General features: G+C 42.6%; 1 protein-coding gene across 2 annotated transcripts in view; it reads left to right on the top strand.

Moving 5' to 3' along the window:
* The window catches only part of LOC146809264 (uncharacterized), a 158,883-nt gene extending 140,871 nt beyond the window's left edge, over nucleotides 1-18,012 (top strand). For both annotated transcript variants that reach the window (XM_085614326.1, XM_085614327.1), the window contains exon 3: nucleotides 17,416-18,012. The gene's annotated coding sequence lies outside the window, so the exon portion shown is untranslated. The remainder of the gene's footprint in view (nucleotides 1-17,415) is intronic.
* Nucleotides 18,013-18,364: the final 352 nt, after the last annotated feature.

Below are 18,364 nucleotides of genomic sequence, written 5' to 3'. Positions count from 1 at the left end.
TACCCTATGTCTCCCGATAAAAATGGTACCTCACTTGTGTGGGTAGGCATAGTGCCCACGACAGGAAGTGGCTCAAAACCTAAGCTGAACACACCACATTTTCACACTGAAAATGTACACTTTTTTTGCGAAGAGTCTAGCTGTAGTTTTTGAACCCTAGCCCTGCCAGCATCTAGGGAAACCTAGCAAACCTATACATTTTTGAAAACTAGACACCCAGGGGAATCCAGGATGGGGTGACTTGACTGCCTCCCACCATGGTCTGTTACCCAGAATCCCTTGCAAACGTAAAAAAATGACAAAAAACCACATTTTCCCCACATTTCTGGGATGGAAAGTTCTGGAATCTGCGTGGATCCACAAATTTCCACCCACCCCGCGTTCCCCAAAGTCCTACGAGAAAAATGGTACCTCACTTGTGCGGGTCGGCCTAGTGCCCGCGACAGGAAACGGCGCAAAACGCAACGTGGTCACACCTCAATTTTGCAGTGAAAAATGACCCTTTTTTGGCAAAGTGACTAGCTGTAGTTTTTGAACCCTAGCCCTGCCGGCACCTAGGGAAACCTAGCAAACCTGTAAATTTTTAAAAACTAGACACCCGGCGGCTTCCAGGGAGGTATGGCTTGCGTGGATCCCCCCACGTTTCCTTACCCAGAATCCCCTGCAAACCTCAATTTTAGCTGAAAAAATCACTTTTTTCACACATTTTGGGGTGGGAAAGTTGTGGCTTCACCGGGCTCACACAAATTTACCACCACCCAGCATTCCCCCAGGTCTCCCGGTAAAAATGGTGCCTCACTTGTGTGGGAGGCCCAAGTACCCGCGGCAGGCAAGGGCCCAAAACGTAGTGATGCGACATTTGGGACAGGCAATGTTGATGTCGCCTCACTACGTTTTGGGCTCTTGCCTGCCGCGGGTACTTGGGCCTCCCACACAAGTGAGGCACCATTTTTACTGGGAGACCTGGGGGAACGCTGGGTGGTGGTAAATTTGTGTGAGCCCGGTGATGCCACAACTTTCCCACCCCAAAATGTGTGAAAAAAGTGATTTTTTTTCAGCTGAAATTGAGGTTTGCAGGGGATTCTGGGTAAGGAAACGTTGGGGGATCCACGCAAGCCATACCTCCCTGGAAGCCGCCTGGTGTCTAGTTTTCAGAAATGCGTGGGTTTGGTAGGTTTCCCTAGATGGCCGCCGAGCACCGGGCCAAAAACCAAAGTGACCCCCCTTGCAAAACCAGATTAACTATTGTTCCTACAGCGTGAGAATTTTGGAATAATATTGCAAAGAAAATGTGGCAGACATTTTGAGGTTTGCAGGACATTGGGGATAAAAAAATTATGGGAATTCACAAGAGACATCACCATGAACTCCCATGGGTTTTCGACAATATCTACAGTTGGTGGGTTATTCTTGCATGGAAAGTGTACCTTGGCAGAGAAACTAAAGACAAAGATTCCTGCACAACCATCTATTCCTCAAACACACACACATACTGGTTGGATTTGGCACGAGGGCGAGTCATGGTTCAGTGTATTAAATTTTATTAACAAGAGATTTCACAAAAATGAAATGCACTGTCAATAATTAAATTCACAAAAAACCAAACCAATGACTCGCAGCTCGTGAGCTGTAAAGCCACGTCAAGGCACCAACCACTTTACAGGCCATTCACACACCTTTCATACGTGATACAAACAAGACCATTCGCACCATCAGGCACAAAAGCAACACATTACAAAATTCACCAAAAAGGGACAAGGTACACGCTGCTTCAGAAAGACAAATATTACTGTACAGCCATCTAATCCGCAAGCACACACACATACTGGTTGGATTTGGCATGAGGGTGAGTGATGGTTCAGTAGATACAATTGTATTAGCAAGTGATTTCACATAAATGAAATGCACTGGTAATAATTGAAAGGGTGAAAAACTGAACCATTGACTCACAGCTCGTGAGCTGTAAAGCCACGACAAGGCACCAACCTCTTTACAGGCCTTTCATACACCTTTCATACGTGTGAGACATACAAAACCATTCACACCGCCAGCCGCGGGCCCATCACATAACAAAACTCGCACCAGCACACCGCGCCATTCAAGGGCCCATCACTTTCACACGCCCACAATCCAGACACAGCAACTACACAGGCTGATGGATTGCGTGGAGTGGCACTCAGCTAGCAGTGTGTGTAGTGACCAGCAGAAAGTCACTACTCACACACAGCCAGCTGAGCACCAGTCCACACACACCGCTAGGCAAACACCAGTCCACGCACACCGCTAGCCAAGCGCCAGTCCAGGCACACCACCAGCCAATCGCCAGTCCAGGCACACCGCCAGCCAATCGCCAGTCCAGGCACACCGGCAGCCAATCGCCAATCCACGCACACCACCAGCCAAGCTCCAGTCCACGGACACCACCAGCCAAGCACCAGTCCGCACACACCACCAGTCCACGCACACCGCCAGCCAAGTACCATTCCACGCACACCGCCAGCCAAGCACCATTCCACGCACACCGCCAGCCAAGCTCCAGTCCACGCACACCACCAGCCAAGCTCCAGTCCACGGACACCACCAGCCAAGCACCAGTCCACGCAGACCACCAGTCCATGCACACCGCCAGACCACGCACACCGCCAGCCAAGCACCATTCCACGCACACCACCAACCAAGTGCCAGTCCACACACACCAACAGCCAAGCGCAAGCCTACACACACCGCCATCACATTTAGGATTTTTTTAGAAAAAAATAAAAACAAAAACAACAAATCGCAAATGGATACAAATCAGCAACTAAATACATTGCACTAACACCAACCTTGAAACAGAATCAAATTATCCAAAGAATACAGACCAGGCAGTTCACTTTACCACTCATGAATGCTCCCAAAAATTCTTTCGCGTGTGGTACGCTCTAAAACAAGCAGGGAGACACAGTGCAGGATGAGAAGGACAGTCGGGGCAGTACATACGACTCTCCTTCCGCGAACCTCTTCGCCAACAGACTCTACATCTCCTACTGGGAAAATCTTTTGCGGGTGTGGGAGGAATGTGATCTGGAAAGTGGCGTTCTTTCAATCTAGCAACATCCTCCACCACTCCAACTCTAGGAACACTTGCCTGTTCCACTACAACAAGGCTGCCTATTACAGACTCCTGAAACTTAGCAAAAGTCCTCTTTGACTCAGGGCAAGAATCCTGGAACACAACAAAAGCATTAAACATTGCCAAGTGGAAAAGATGGATAGCCAACTTCTTGTACCAAATGTAAGCCTTACGAAGAGCAGTGTAAGGTTCCAATCTACTCTGTCAACACCACCCATGTGCCTATTATAGTCTAAAATGCACACAGGTTTGCGCGCTTCAGCGACCTGACCCCAAACAGTCACAGGTGCAGTGCTTTCATCATGGATGGTAGTCAGCATGTAGACATCTCTCCTGTCTGTAAACTTCACAGCAAGAAGCTCCTGGCAACGCAACGCACTGCACTGTCCCCGCCCAAGCTTTTGACAAACAAGTTATTTCGGGAAACCTTTACGGTTAGAGCGGATTGTGCCACAAGCAAGAGTGTCCACTTTGGCCAATTCCCTGAATAACCGCTCACCAGTGTAGAAGTTATCTACATATAAATGGTGGCCTTTGTTAAAAAATCCTCTACCAAGTTCCCAAACAATTTTCTCAGTCACTCCAAAAGTGGACGGACAACCAGGGGGGTTAATCCTAGATTCCTTACCGGTGTACACCCTGAAATTAGAGACATATCCAGTCCTACTGTCACACAGCATATACAGCTTTATTCCATAGCGTGCCCTCTTACTAGGAATGTATTGCCTAAAAACCAAGCGGCCCTTGAACAACACCAAAGACTCATCCACTGCAATTTCTTTCCCAGGGGCATAAATCTCAGAAAATCGATCAACAAAGTGATGAAGGACAGGCCTAATCTTAAAAAGACGGTCACAATCAGGGTGATCTCGTGGCAACGCTAAACCATTATCAACAAAATGCATCATCCGAAGCAGAAGCAAATACCTGTCACGAGTCATGACTGCCGGAAACATAGACGTTGCCATCAAGGGACTGCTAGACCAATATGAAGCCAATGATGGCTTCCTTAGCAAGCCCATCAAAAAAGTTAAACCCAAGAACTTCTTCATCTCTTCAACATTTGTGGGAGTCCACCGGGTAGCTCTAGAGTGTGGCTTAAGACTGGCACTGTTGTCCCTCAAAAACTGTTCGGCATACAAATTAGTCTGCTCAACAATCTCTGCCAAAAACACATCGTCCATAAACAACTGAAAAAAATTTACCGGCAAAAAGTTTTCAGTATTCACTCTAGACCCTGAAACACCAGTAAACTCTGGCAATGCCGGTTGCACCATGCCGGGGGCAACCCAGAGGTCATCACTTTCAACGGGAAGCCTTGCAGCCCCAGCCTGCAGCCCAGATGCCTCTTGCCGCACTACACCAACGGGAAGCCTTGCAGCCCCAGCCTGCAGCCCAGTTGCCTCTTGCCGCACTACACCAACGGGAAGCCTTGCAGCCCCAGGCTGCAGCCCAGATGCCTCTTGCCGCACTATCGGCACATCAGTCTCCTCCTCTAACACAGGCACTTCATCCGCACTAAGAGTATCTTCATCATCCGATGACCCCATACGGAGAGAAAACTCACTGCCAGAATCGTCCCCTGCCTCCTCTCCCTCAGATGCAGAGTCAGTCTCTGAACCATGGTCAGAGGAAGACTCAAACAGCACACCAACAACCTGCTGAGCAGTAATCCTGCGGCTAGCCATTATACTTACTAAGATAGAAGACTGCACAAACAAGTCAACAACAACCAACAATGTGCAAACCAAGTAAGTAAAGAAATGTGTACCTTTATCACAAAGATCAATGTACTCAAACTATACAATCCAATTACAAGAGACAGCTGCACTCACCAGAAACCAACTCTGCAGTGACACAGCAAAAACCAACGATATCAAACTAGAAAGAAGAAAAAAAAACAAATTACTCACAAGACAACAAAATACACATCGAGCACCAATGCAAAAAGATTTTGACACTCAAAAACCAAACATACTGCTATTATTACACCATTTGCAAAAAAAAAAGGCAGAGAAATCAAACACATTTACATTGTACGAAAAAAAGTCTCTTACCAAACTACACAAACAGCAGAACCACCAGTAACAAAACGGCAAACTGAAAAGAGGAAAAGCCTTCACCTAGAACAAAAAAGTAAAAAAAAAAAATTACAATTGCAATTCACAAAAAATATAACAATAAACATTATAACATGCTATGTCACTACCCAAATGGTCAATCGGGTTGTGTGCCAGGTGGGGCAGAAAACAGCAGGAAAAAAAAGGCTACTCAGTCCCGGGGCGGGTGAGCCAAATACATATAACAAATTGCACCCTGGAAGCGAGGGGTCACTTCTATTTTTAATTGAACTAATTCCCTGGTGTCTAGTGGGCTTTTCTGCCCCCCCTGGGAGCAGAAACAGCGAAAAAATAAAACCGATCTGCCCCCAGAGGGGGCAGAAAAGTCTTCAAAAGAATTAGGGGGCCCAGGAAGCGACCCTTGCCCAAGGGGTCGCTTCCTACAATGATAATCGGATCCCTGGTGTCTAGTGGGCTTTTCTGCCCCCCCGGGAGCAGAAACGGTGAAAAAATAAAACCGATCTGCCCCCAGAGGGGGCAGAAAAGTCTTCAAAAAATTTAGGGGCCCAAGGAAGCGACCCTTGCCCAAGGGCTCGCTTCCTACAATAATATTTATATCCCTGGTGTCTAGTGGGCTTTTCTGCCCCCCCTGGGAGCAGAAATGGTGAAAAAATAACACCGATCTGCCCCCAGAGGGGGCAGAAAAGACTTCAAATAATTTATGTGCCAAAGGAAGCGACCCTTACCCAAGGGGTCGCTTCCAAAATAAAAAAAACACACATCCCTGGTGTCTAGTGGGGCATCCCTGCTCCACGATCGCGACGCTGTGCGCAATCGTGGAGCAGGAATGCCCGGTATTGAGACATCAGGGGAGAGGAAATACTCTTTCCTCTCCCCCGATGCCTCAATACACTCCAAAAGGCCCCCGCCGCCTCACCGGAGCAAACAACACTCACCCTCCCTCTGTGGACGCCTGGAAGCAAATGGCTTCCAGGCGTCAGAGCGCTTCCTGATGACGCCGGCAAGCGCTGTGCGTGCTGACGTCACCAGGAAGCGTGGGGGGGCTCGGGGGTGGCAGCGGAAACTCTTCCGCTGCCATCCCAGTCTGTGGGGGCACGATCGATGCCCCAGGGGGGGGAGCGCCAGCGCTTCCCCCAGGGGCTGTCCTCATGACGGAGCGGTTCCGTCATGAGCACAGCCCAACCGATGCTCATGACGGAACTGCTCCGTCATGAGCATCGAAGGGGTTAATGATTTAGGCTCATTTACATAATCATACTCGCAACATATCGATTGTGGTAGACACCCAGAGGCTATCTTATTGGTATAAAAGAACAGCACCTTCACTAAGAAACTAGAGGAGACGCTTCCACACTGATGAGATCCCTGCACACTGAAGCTTAAACACACAGCGGTCTGTCATCACTTGCTGGGTGTCCAACTCGTACCCAAGACTGGGTCCTTCATTCTCTCCCGTCAGGTAATGGGGTCGGCAATGTCCACGGGGATTCTTGGCTTTACACCCACATACATACTAGGTACACTTATATAGGCTCCACATCGTAGGAGTGTGCTTGTTTACTGTCCTGTTTTTATGTCTGCATACATTCACTGTTTCAGCATCATGGTAGAATTCTACCTTTTTTACACTGTTGGTGCTTGTAATCTTTTTCAATGGCTTCTGTCTAATGATTCACAGCAGACATGTTTTATACTAGAATGACGCTGGTTCAATAAATGTTTAATAAAAATGTCCCCAAAGTTTATTCTGTGTATCTTTCTGAGACTAAGTGAGCACAATTGACTGAGCGAAAAGTACTGTACTGTTTCCACGATAATTGATCATGTCATGTTCGATGGTTGCCAGAAACTATTCACTCCTTGGTAAGGGTAGGTGACTTGCGGTGGCACTGTGAGCTAGGTGGTCTATAGGCTGACATATCCTTTGAGGGTGTCCGGAATCAGTCTAGACACCAATCTCTTAGTTTGTTACCTACAAATGTGCAGATCCTATGTATTTTTAGGATCTACACGACACATAACTTCTCCTTTTTGGGCATTTATGGACATATGATTATTGGCTCATTGAAGAGAGAATACAGGCTTGCTATAAGAATCTGAATTTTGTTGTTTTTCATATATATTGATAGTCCTATTTGGATGCACTGCGCAAGTATTTTCTCACCTACCACGCATGGAGCTCCTTATTGTTGAACTAAATGATTCATTGTTATCTACTTACTATAAATATGTGCCATTTATTCAATAATTGCATTGTCTGGGCCTACATGTTATCACATTTTTTTGCATGTTCAAGTTTACTTTATGAACATTTGTGCAATTACAAGTTTTGTTACTTAGTTTGAAATCATGGATTCGCTTCTTTTTATTATGCACTTAATCATTGAGTAATGTCGATTCATTTTGGTTATGAGCGAAATGTATATAAAAGATAAGTGTTGATTCCATAGAACCGGTTAGTTAGTGAGCATTTTTTTGTTGATCGTAGCTGTCACAAAAGAACACTGCTTTTTTGTGTGAGGGAGGTATTGATGCTATGTTGGACCTGCTATCTTCATGCATTATAGTAAGCCCTTACTTATCACCATTACTAGCCCCTGAAAATCAACATCTAAAATGGGGCTACTTTACATTTCAGTCAGTATGCAGTATTACTGTGTTCATGATTTCAACAATGGCACTAATGCATCTTGTACCGATTTGCCTAACTTGCCATTAAGCTCCCAAGCTCCCTGAATCCTGATAACTAACATAACGTTACATCTCCAAGTTACTCAGTGAAATATAGGGCACACAGTTTTCCTCTTTGAGTACCAATGTAACTAGATTTCTTTCTAAGCACTTTAAGGAGACACAATAGTGTTTTCTCCTATTCCATTGCCTTACTAGTGCAGCTAGAAATGCTAAACTCCAGTCCTTTCTTAGATCTAATTCTAGCACCAAGTAAATCATTAATTTCTCTAATCTTCTTTATAAGCATAATTAGGTGGATGCAGAAAATATAATTTAGGTTGTTTTAGGCATAGAAAGAATGTTTATACTTAAAGTAAACATTTTAAGAGTAGCAATGGCATACTGGTTCACATGTGTATGTTTGGTCAAAACTCCCTTTGGGATCTCAGTCGGCCACAACCGTTTTTCTTCAACTATTCATTCCAGCATTCACTGACATTAGACAAGTCAAGTGTTAGAAAATTGCTAAAATCTTCCCATCTTTAATGCCAAATCTTTATACATTACATCCCAAGCAACATATAAAATGTACACATTGAGTAATTCACTATTAAATCTTCAATTAAAATGCATATATGACATATGCAGAACAAATATTCATATGCAATAAAAGATTTTCAAAGATGGGGACAACACACAAGACTGTTCTCTCTTTCTAATTTACTAATCTGTGTTAATCTACAAATGGGACACATGATTGTTCATAAAACCAACACCTATTGTATCCTCGTGTTCCTCCGATTTAGCCCAACATAAGGTTCGACTCGTTTTAGTTGTTAACCAAGATCTTGTCCACCTTCTTCAGGACTAAAAAGATATCTCCCACATATAGATGCCTAGTTTTAAAATATACTTGCATAAAAACGTATAGATTCACAAAACAATTGTTATTATTTTTAAAAATAACATTTCATTTTCTAAAAACAATCTTAAATCAGCACAACTACAATATAGAGACTAAACAAAAGTCTTGGGGTCATTCCATTAACTCCACCCATCACACGTATCTCATGGTCACTGCAACTTTCTATATTACAAACCTCTTCAATCTACAATAACCTTTCACTCCAAAGCACTCGCATATACACTGATCATATTGAAATATACTAGATTCACCAAATGAAAGTGATAGTCTTTAGTATGCAGTTGGTTCCTTTCACCAAAATCCGATTGATTTGGTTGAGCCCAAGTTTTAGTTTAAAAGGTCCTCAGTGTCACAAATTAAGCCTAATCACTAATCATGACATCACCTCTATTGCACCTTTTTAAGTACCTGACCCCTCATAAATAGTATCTAATACCTCCAGGTGTCCTACCTTGAGTTCTTGTAGAATCGTCCACGTTATCAGGCTGAGGGACTACAGTAATATGTAGTTTATCACCATGGCATTCTTTCCTTTGTTGTCTCGTAGAACCTGTTTATACAATTCACAAGCCGCTAGGTTCTAATACCTGCAATATGATTTTATCACTGGGTTACCTTGTCATTCAGGAAACCTATTAGTGAAGAAACTTTGGTTAACATCTATATAATGATATGCAGGGTATATATTTGCTGCTACAAATCTCACTGGCCTGTTTTCGGATTCTTATAACCCACTAATCCAGTGCAATCAGCATTGCTGTAACTAAGCATTTGTCCATAATAATGTATATTCTACCGCATAATCGATACAAATGAGCGCGTCATTATTGAGTCAGAACTGCCAAGTGAGATTTGTGGCAGCAAATGTATATCTTCCCTGTAAATATTTGGAGATAAATGTTAACCAGTCCCGTTTTAACATTAAAAAGTAGTTTCTTTACTAACATGTTTCCTAAATGAATAGATAGCCAAGTGATAAAATCATTTTGCAGAAATTTGAACCTAGTTGCTTGTGAAATAAACAAATCGTACTAGGAAAGCAAAGGAAAACATGCTATGGTTTAAAACTACATATTACTGTAGCTCCTCAGCCTTATTAAGTGGTTGATGCTACAAGAACTGAAGGTAGGACACCTGGAGTGATAAGATACTGTTTAAAAGGGTATGGTACTTACGAGGTTGCAATAAATGTGATGTAATAAATATAAAATCTACGTTTGCAGTCCCTTTAGTGAGTGAGTTCCTTTTGTGACACTGAGGACCTTTTTAAAATAATACTTGGGCTCAACCAAATAGATTGTATTTTGATGATAACTGAACCAACTGCATACTAAAGACTATCACTTTCGTTTGAGTGAAGTAAATTCCATTATGATCACTGTATATGCGAGTGGTTTGGAGTCAAAGGTTATTATAACGAAGACTTTTGCCATTAGGAAAATAGCAGTGATTGCAAGATACATGTGATGGGTGGAGTGAATGAAGTGACCCCAAAACTTCTAGGTTTAGTCTCTATATTATGGTTGTGCTAATTTAAGATTGTTTTTAGAAAATGAAATGTCATTGTTTAAAATGAATAACTAAATTGTTATGTGAATGATAATTGTGGGATCTATGTTTTTATGCAGGTATACTTTAGCACTAGGCACCTGTATATGAGATGATATGTTGTCCTGCAGAAGGTGGTCAAGTTCTGTTAACCACCAAAATGCATCAACATGTTGGGCTAAATCGGAGGAACATGAGGATACAATAGATGCTGGTTTTATGAACAATCGTGTGTCCTATTTGTAGATTAACACAGATTAGCAAAATGGAAAGACTGATATAACAGTCTTGTGTGTTCTCCCTATCTTTGCACATCTTTTTATTGGATATGAATTTTGGTATGTTCTGCATATATTATATATGTATTTTAATTGAAGGTTTTATAGTGAATTGATTCAATGTGCATATTTTACATGTTGCTTGAGTTGTGTTGTATAAAGATTTTGCTAAAATATTCGGATCTTTAAGGCCATTTTGTAACACTTGACTTATCTAGTTTTGAGGTAGTTACTGAAATATGTATGATACCATGGTGGTGAATGCTAGATTGCATGGTTTAAGAAAAACAGTTGTGGCTGACTGAGATCCCAAAGGGAGTTTTCTTGAATTATTAGCCATACACGGAGCCCTGTCTCTTTAGTTGAGGGACCCCTCATTTTGCCTTCTCTCTCGGTCTAAAAACCTACATCATTGTTCTTTTTCAAGAATCTATCTTTGTTATTGAAGATACATTGCCTTAAGTACATTATATTAGCTGAGGTAATACTTGAAATCACATGATTACTGATTACATACGCTGACTGAGAGAGGAGCCTGACGCTGACTGAGAATCCGGTCCAGGTTTTTCGCCGTATTCAGAGGAAGAGCGAGAGCGGGTGTGGAGCGGCTGCAGAGGACGCCGTCCCGCTCCTCGCTGATTTCACGCTTTAACACGGACTCATCTTGCCGAGCCCTCGAAGATTTTAAGGCCGAGCGGAATCGAGCTGATGCCCTCCACGGCCCCGCTGTTGCCCCCGCTCCTGCTGTATGTGTTGCAGGGATCGGAACTTGTTGCGGAACCCCGGGTGGAACCACCGGGCTGCCTGTGTTGCCTGTGTGTGGTCCAGGTACACGGGGTGCTATTGAGAGCAGTGGCGTTGAGAGCAGTGGCGGAGAGAGGTCAGAGGAGCCAGACCGGGACGAGTGTGGGTGCAAAAGGTAGAATGGTTGCGGCGACTGGTTCATGATGTCACTACCCAGCATATCACCAGCCAAAGCAGAGGCAAGAGTGAATCATACCTCATCTGGTTAGTTTTAATTACCAGTGTCTGCTTAGTTTAATTACCAGTGTCTGCCGTGTTTTAGTGAAAAGCTTGCTGTTGAAGGACTGAAAGTTCAGCATACACCAACGGCAGAACCCTAACATTTAACTGTGTAAGAAAGTTTGGCCATATACCAGAGCCAGGGACGAGACTAAGTGGGATTTAAAATAACGCCATAGCTCGTCGAAAAATAAAAGAAATGCGCCCAAAACGTAAAGTAAAACAATGTAAGGAAGTCAGAGAAGACAATTTGGAGGCGAGTGAGACATTGGCGGGATCAAGGTCATGGGAAGAGAGCCAGGAAATACATTCCTCCCCCGAGGATACCAACAAGGGACGACTCAGGAAGAGGAAAGCTAAAAGAGTGACCAAGCAAACCCCGCAAGCCAAAAAGGGGTGTACCTCAACCTCTATCACGAAAAACAACACGACAACTACTAACCCCATTATGGACTTTGTGGGCAAACATTATAAAGTTTCAAAATTACCGGTAATTAATCTGGAAACAGAAGAGCGGTCTCGATCTGAGAATAGGAAAAAGTTAGAAATGGAGGTATCAACCCTGGTGGAAAGAAGCAAGGGAGATGCTTCAGAAGAAGAAGCGGAAGAAGTGATGGAGGACCAATTGTTAATAAATTTATCACTCCAGAGCCAAAATGTAGTAATGGCGGCACCACGACTATCATCATCACCAAACTTATTCTCCCAGCAAATAGCAAGGAACGATGGGCTAACAGGAGGGGAAAGCTATGAGTCCAGCCCTATCTGGGGGGGATCAGTCAACCAACTCATACAACAGTATGGGGAGAAAAGTAATCAGCAGCACATAGAAAAGACAGGGAGCCAATTAATACATGAGAGAAACAGCCCCCAGGACTCGGATTTATCGGTCCCAGCTACGTCATCAATATTGGACTTACTACTAATGCTACAAAAAACCCTTCAGGGAATTTTAGAAGTATCAATGCTGAACAATGGTGTACTAAATTCCCAAAAGACAACCCTAAAAAAGATTGAAGAAGAACTAACAGGAATAAAAGGGCAAATGCCTCGTATGATAAGCCCAGTAGTGGCCTCACAAATAACAGATCAAGGCACAGGGTGTGCAAAGGACCAACCACAAGAGTCACTAGATAACGTGTATATATCCAAGAGACCAATGCTGATAAAAAGGAGATGGGAATACGCAAGGGCCCGCACCCAAAATAGGCCAAGAAAAAAGAAGGTCCCACAGATAGCGGTAAATGGAAACAAAAAGCAAAAGGCAGCAAAGGAAAAATTAAACGTTTCAGCCCAGACCTTCGTACCATTAAGATCCCCAGTGTCAGATGCTAGAAGGAATATTCCAACAATCCAAAAGCAGGATTGCGGTAAGGCCCCAAAAATAAATCCTGTAAATCAGAAAATAACAACCCGTGTAAAGGGCCAAATACAGAATACACAGAGTAATCTTGCAAGATCAGTACAACCAAATGAGCAAGTAGCAGGGCCCCCAGGAAGGGAAGGGAGTAGGCAGCGAAACATAGTATCCCCAGAGAAAGGAGGGGGGTCGGGAAAGAATAAATGGATATATTTGGAACCGGTGCATGCAGGCCAAAGGGTTAAGAACCCGAGAAAAATAAGTCCACTTAACAGATCTCAAGTTCTGTCAATCTTCTCCAAATGTATAAGCCTGAGTGAGATTAGCTCAAAAGATCTGAGACAGGTAGGGTTTTTAGAAAGCACAAAGGGCAGGGAAATAACAAAAGTTTTACTATATTCGAACTTAGTAAAAAGGGCAATTGTGGAAGCAACCAGAGAGATATATCAAGGGGGAGTAAGGGTGATTCCAGAAAAAGACCTGAGTGAAGAAATACATCCGGGAAGAAACTTCCTAAAATACCACGCAGGCCTAGGGAGGCGTCAGGTGTGGCTGAATAAGGGTAACAATGAAGAGAGCAACCGCCTGAATGTAATGATAAACAATACAGTAAAGGAGGACTTGTGGGGCAATTGGAGTCCAATAAGCCCCCTAGATGACTCCTCGGAGAGGTTTCTGGAAGGAACCGGCGAGGATGGAGGTTTAAGTGAGATAGAATAGGAAGTGGGGCTGCCGCAATGCCTAAGTCTCCTATTGTGGAATATAAATGGGTTAGGCAATGAGCTAAAACAAGAACAGATAAAGTCGTATGTAAATAATGTAGCAATTGCCAGCCTACAAGAGACTTGGGCATGTGGCGAATCCCCTAGCCTTGAGGGTTATCACCAAATAAATCGCCTGGCCAAAAGGCAAAGGTATGGCCGCCCCTCGGGGGGAATTATGACGTTAATCTCCACAAAAATTTTAGGTAATGTAGAAATATTAAAAGTAAATTGTAAATGGTTATTGGTTTGTAGATTAAATGTTTTGACCTTGGAAAAAAAATGTGAAAGGATAATTGTTATGAATGTCTATATGCAGTGGGATAATACGGGAGAATATGTAACGGAGATGAAGAATTTTAAAGAGGACTTAGACTCCCTATTAGAAAGGTATCCCTCCGATGTTCTGCTAATTGCGGGGGATTTTAATCATAAGTTACATCCAATGAAGGTAGATCGCTGGCATGCAGAATTATTGGACGCCTATGGAATCAAGTTTGCCAGTTTCCCAGCATGTGACCCCTCGAAACAGGACCTATATCTAGTAAATTACCTAGGGGAAAAGGGCCTATTTTGCTTAAACGGCAGATTTAAATCAGACAGCCCGGCAAAGAAGACCTTCAAAAAAGGGGCACAAAATTGCCCAATCGACTATATTTTTACACTAGCCTGGAACATGCCTCTTGTGCAGGAATTTGAGCTAAACCAAAATGAGGTTAGTGACCACATTGCGCTGCAACTAATGTTACAAGGGGGAAGGATGGAACCTAGAGAAAAAGTGATTCCCCAAGAGGTAGAATACCCAAGACGGGCAACAAGACTAACAGATGAGTTCCAGGAAAAGTTAAAGACCTTCCAATTAAAGATTGATTTAGAAAATTCTGGGAGAGTAAACTTGGAATGGTATGAGGAGAAGATGGCTCAAGTAGTCCAGTGCCTTAGGGTAAAATTAAAAAATAATACTAGGAAAGGCACTTGTAATAGGGCAAGTCGAGTAAAATGGTTCTCAATGGACTGTCAAATTAAAAAAAGAGATGGGCAGAAGCCAGAAGGCTAAGGAAAGAGTTTAATCAAGAGAGGCAAAATTACCTCACTAAATTAAAACTTGAATTTAAGAGGATGGTCTACGATGCAAAAAGGGCATATAAAGAGAAATGCTGGGGGAATCTACTAGAGGCCATAGAGACTAAAAACTTGAAACAATTTTGGAAATTGGTAAAATTAGCATCTACCCCCCAAGTTGAGGAAATGAAGTATGCCGTAAGTGAGGCAGCCTGGGATAAATACCTAAGGGAGCTGTATGGACCACGCACGCCTATTGGGGACATAGAGCCCCAAGGCTGGCACGAACCCGCAGATGATTTTAAAGCAGACTTTTCGGAAGAGCAAGTAGAAGCTACAATTAAAAAACTGAACTTAACTCGGGCCGCAGGGCCGGATAACCTCCCAGCGTTAATATTAAAATCTAATATAAAATGGTGGGCAAGGTTCCTATCCCAGCTATTCCAAGTAGTATTATCAGAAGGCAAAATGCCAACAAACTGGAAGGGCGTAATAATAAGGCCTATTCATAAAAAAGGCAGTATGGGTGAACCCCAAAATTATAGACTGATAAACCTCCTGGATATAGGAGAAAAGGTATTTGCAAAACTAGTCTTAAATAGACTAAATACCTGGGTCAATGAGTGTGCAATAATACCCGTGGAACAGGGAGGGTTCAGAGAAGGTCACTCTACAATTGACCATTGTTTCTCCTTATGGGCATTGGCAAGGAAGTCGACGGAACAGAACGGAAAGCTCTGTTGCTGCTTCGTAGACTTCCGCGCCGCCTTTGATTCAGTGGACCGGGAATGTCTCTGGGAACTACTAATAAATAAAAATATCCCAAAAGACCTGCTGACCATACTGAAAGAATTACATAGAGGCACCTGGGCCCAAGTAATTAGGGACACGGAGGGGTCACTAACACCAAAAATACCAATTGAAAATGGCCTAAGACAGGGCTGTGTACTCGCCCCCCAGTTATTTTCCATATTTCTATCTGACCTACCCGAGGGCTTAGAAGTGGAGGGTAGTGCAAGCCCCAGGATGAATGGCAATAAGGTACCTTGCCTATTATATGCGGATGACCTGGTAATAGTAGACCAGACGGAAATAGGTCTTCAAAGGAAGCTGACATTTTTTAAGGAATATTGTGAAAAGAAGTTTTTAACGGTAAACCTAGATAAGACGAAAATTTTATGTTTTGGGAAAAAAGCAATTAAGTTTAATTGGTTTTTAGGTGATCTTAAACTAGAATCTGTAAATGAATACCGTTACCTAGGTGTGTGGTTCGATAAAACATTAAACTGGCACACACACCTAGAAGCCCAAAAAGCGAAGGCACTCACAACAATTGCCGGGCTAAAAATGTTTAATCGGGACTATGGGGATATGTCCCATCGTCCTTTATTCAAGGCCTTCAATGCAATGATACCATCACAAGTACTCTACGGAGCAGAAATCATTTATTTGAGCGGTAAAGATCTCTGGGACCTGGAGGAAGGAAAATGCCTGAAAAATCTTATATCACTACCCTCATCAGCAATGATCCAAGCATTAAGATTAGAAATGGGAACAATGGCGTGGGGACTAAAAGTACAAGTAGCCGCGATTAGAATTTGGAAACGCCTGGAGAATGATAATGGACAAAAAATTGCATATTGGTGTCGTAACGAGATACAACAAAGTAATTTAAGTTGGGCAAAAAGGTGTAGTAAGAAAGTGGTACAGGCTGCTGAGAATATAAAAGTGGTCTTATGTCGAGCGTCACTCAAGATAGAATGTACAAAAAAAGAGTTAAAGTACAATGGTCAAGAAGCCTCAAAAAGAGCAGACATGGAATACCTTAGTAAGAAAAAATCAGTAAAGTTTATGATGAACTCCTGGGCAAATGAAAATTGGTTCCCCTATTTGGATATTTTACCAAACCCATGGTATAGACAGGAGATCTTAAGGTTCCGCACTGGGATTAATCCATGGTTAATAAATAAAGGAATTAAAAATAAAATGCTCGATTCCAGAGGGTGCTGTAAATGTAACCTGGGAACAAAAGCAGACTCAGTTGCATATTCTGCTGGACTGTTTGACAATCCTAGAGCAACGCAAACTTTGGTTACGCCCAATATTTGTAAAATATGGCATAAGAAACCGGGCACAAGCGATCGATATTATCACAGAAATGCCCAACATAGAAATTGCAATCGCTTTGGGGAAGTTCATAAAGGCAGTTCAGAGTTTTATGATAAATCAGAACTAATTTTTTGAATTTTATAACAAAATATTTTAATATCTTGTCTAGAACCGGTTTTATAATATAGAAGGGAGTAGACCCACCAATAAAGAAGTGAGTTTCATCTATTAAATGACATGCATTAAGGACGAGAGGAGTTTAATCGGATTCTAATTTGGTCTGAATATTTAATTGATAAAATTGTTTATAAGATTGTTGATGTGAACCAATTTTAAAGTATATTTATTGTTTTGTATTGTTTAAAGATTATGATCTAAATAAACATATCTTTGACTGACTGACTGACACATGATTACAAACTTTAATTGATCTATAAAGGATTTGAGTCTCTAACAGGTGTTTATATTCCCTTGTATACTCAGCTGAGTACTAGGTGGCGGTGAAAAGACAACTGCAAAGATGCTTTTGAGGAAGAAATGAAGTCTGTGTAGTGAAGAAGCCTTTCATACGCTGAAGATACATTGTTGTGAACAACATACGCAGATGCTTGAATCTCCACAAGTTGGTCTCCATGTCTTGACCTGGTGCATTAGAGAACGTCTGAACTCGTTTATTTTGTAACTATATTCTGAGCACTGTTTAAAGGTTTGCAAACTAAATTGCATGATATATTATGACGGCACGAAGCACAATTCTTAATTATGCATTCAGAAATGTAATCTATAATTCTTGTTTAGTAGCTGTATTATTTATAGTAATGTTTTTCAGCATGGACAATTTGTATATACTTTGAAAAGGGGTCCTGCAGGGAATGTTGGCTGGTAAGGGAAGAACATGTTTTTTCTTTTTTTCTTTTGTGTTGGTTGCTATTCTATATCAAGTGTAGCCTATGTATTGAAGAATCCACCTGAATGTATGCTGCACACAATTGTACTCTACATGTTTTGCACTTTAATGCAGTATAATTGCCAATATTAAACACAATAAAGAAAAGGCAATCCGTCAGTAAGAGCAGAAAACAGAGTGCCGGACTTTATTTACTTTTTAAATGGTTGAATGCAACAATTAAACTCATCATGCCCCACTTTCTGCTTGGCATTAGCCTAACCCCTTACTGCGAACAGCTCCTCGCCAGCCTGAAGGCTTCTTCGTCTCAGTGGGAGTAAGGGTCATGTGGCCATTTGACAGATAAATATGGACAGTATATGGGATAAGCTGTGAGTAAGCCTGTTGTGCCGGGAAGACGTTGTTTATTAGAAACTTGCCCTTTCATACTAAGGTGAGTGTTCAATGACTAAGTCTGTCTGAGCTGTAGGAAACTCTGCTAGAGGAAAGGGGTTGAAGGCATCTGCCCACAGTGGCTAAAGTGCC

This window comes from Triturus cristatus, chromosome 7, assembly GCF_964204655.1.
Source record: "Triturus cristatus chromosome 7, aTriCri1.1, whole genome shotgun sequence".
Taxonomy (NCBI): domain Eukaryota; kingdom Metazoa; phylum Chordata; class Amphibia; order Caudata; family Salamandridae; genus Triturus; species Triturus cristatus.
The sequence above is the reverse complement of the archived record's forward strand: the minus strand, read 5'-3'. Positions and strand labels throughout refer to the sequence as shown.